Genomic DNA, 2,277 nt, shown 5'->3' with positions numbered 1-2,277 from the left:
CCTGTTAAGGCTTCCCCACTTTGACTTCTGGGCTTGGTCATGAGGTGGTAGTGCAAGGCTGGCTCCCGTGGGAATGGTCTGGGTAGACACTGGGGCCAGGGACTGCGTTTCCTCCTTCCCTGGGATCTTCCTCCCGTTTCCTTTCCTTCCAGCCTCCCACCCTCCTCCTTCCCTCCTCCCTTTGCTTCATCATTCCTGCTTCCCTCCTGCCTTCCTGCCTTCCTTCATTCCACCTTGTGTCCCCTTCCCCTGATTACATGTGGCTAGAGACGAACAAGGAGAGAAATTTGGGAAGACCATGTGTTGCGTTTTTTGTAGGGACCTGGGCAGGTAATTTTGCACATACAGAGTGAGCTGTTTTGTTGTGCCTCCCAGGAGAAAGAGCACTTGTGTTGACGTGTTTATGTTTTCGAGGAGTAATATTTGTCCTTGTAAAACTAGGTGTGATTCCCTTCTTCCACACCATCTGGCGTCCTACCATTCATAATCCAAGCAGGAGCAGCTGCCGCAGAAGGTGAGAATGCGTTTTCTTGAGGGAAAGCGGGGCAAACTATTTGGATACCACATGTAGTCTCCACTGGCTGCTAACTGGAAACCTGCTTAGCAACACCATCCATTCACCTGTTTATTTCTTCGTTCACATCTCAGGAGCTCATTTTCCTATCCACCTTCTTGCTACCTGGCAGAGAAATGTTCTCATCCAACCCTATCCTCCCTCAGCTGGGGTCCCCGAGAGGACCATTGTACCTCCTGTGACCCCAAACTGTGGGTAATCGACAGTCACCATTGTGGTTTCTGTTTGGTTGTCAGAGGACAGCTGGCAGAGACATTACACTGAGCGTTTGCCCTGGTGCTCCGTGGAGGCTGTCCATGTGGCCAAACCACACCAGTCATCGTTGGTGAATCAGCCACAGAGATGCACCGAAGCAACTAATGATTCGATTCAGACCGCCTTTGAAGTAGTTCTTCGTTATTCGGGACTCTGCCGTCATGGAAAATGTCGGGTACCTCTTTCTGCCAACCAGGAAAGTGGGGTTTGCAGCAGCCCCAGGTTCTGAGAAGGCAGGGACTTGGGGAATGCGTGTTGACCGCCTCTGTCAAAGTCACCACAGTCTCCAGTTCTAAGGAGGCCTCTCTCGTGGAGACAGGATTTGTTAATATCATGACCTTACCGCGGATCCCCTAAATGCTGCAGGTTTTGGCAAACCAAAACTCACCCTCTGCTGATCCTCCCCCAGGTCAATAAAGAGCAAAAAGATCCTGACCAAACAGCCCCAAGTGAAAGTGTGTCGATCGCTGCTTCCGTGCTGCCCTCTAGCTGGTGCCGTCGTAACCACACCTGCCCTGCCCGTGCCTCAGTTTCTCCAGGTGTTTCCATCTATGCTCCTCGTGATTGAGATTTACCCCCTCCCCCACCCCCACCTGTGAGACGGGAGATGAGCTCTGTCTGGGGTGGTCTGTCCGTCCTTCTCTCCTCGCTCTGGCCCTCGCTGATTTCCTGCTTGGATCAGCTGCCTTCCAGCCATTTGTCTCTCTGCCGTGTCGAGCAGTCCGTTCGCTAAGTACCTGCTGCTTTCATCACAAGTTGTAATAGGGCGATTCATCAATGTCACCTGCCTCCCTTGGCAACAGGAGAGCAACTACAAGATGTTACGGAATGGGTCTGCGGAGCTGGCCCTTAGCCACAGCTCTCCATGTCGCAAGGCCGTCCGGTTCGGCCCCTGTCACCGGAGCTTGTCAAGAGGTCTCGGGGTTAGCTTTCACTTGCCCTTGCACTGGGTGGGCCATTGACCTTTGCTTTCGGTCCCTTTGATTTGTTTTCATTTCTCAAGCAAATCCCTGACAGTGCTCCACAGCCCCGTGTTTGTGCTCAGGAGTTGCAGATTTGTGTGCGTGGAGCTGTTTCCTAGGTTCCTTATACTCAGCTGAGCTCAACTGCATGTCACCGAATGGATTCTGATACACAGGAACCTTATAGGACAGCCTGGAACTGCCCCCTTGGGTTTCCCAGATTGTAAATCTTTCCATGAGTGGGAAGTCTCATCTGTCTCTCGAGGGGTGGCTGGTGGTTTTGAACTGATGACCTTGCAGTTGGTGCCCAATACAAAACCCACTGGGCCACCAGGGCTCCTTATCCTCACAGTGTGTCTAATTCCAGCAGAGAGATTGCTCCTATATCTCTGTTATGGGTACGTTATTAGAGAGAGAACGATCACCCAAAACCAAAGTCACTGCTGTCGAATTTGATGCCAAGTCACAGCAACCCTATAGGACAGG

Source organism: Echinops telfairi, unplaced genomic scaffold, assembly GCF_000313985.2.
Source record: "Echinops telfairi isolate 266 unplaced genomic scaffold, ASM31398v2 ScPeMD7_3533;HRSCAF=4204_0, whole genome shotgun sequence".
NCBI lineage: Eukaryota > Metazoa > Chordata > Mammalia > Afrosoricida > Tenrecidae > Echinops > Echinops telfairi.
This window is presented reverse-complemented; position numbering follows the sequence as displayed.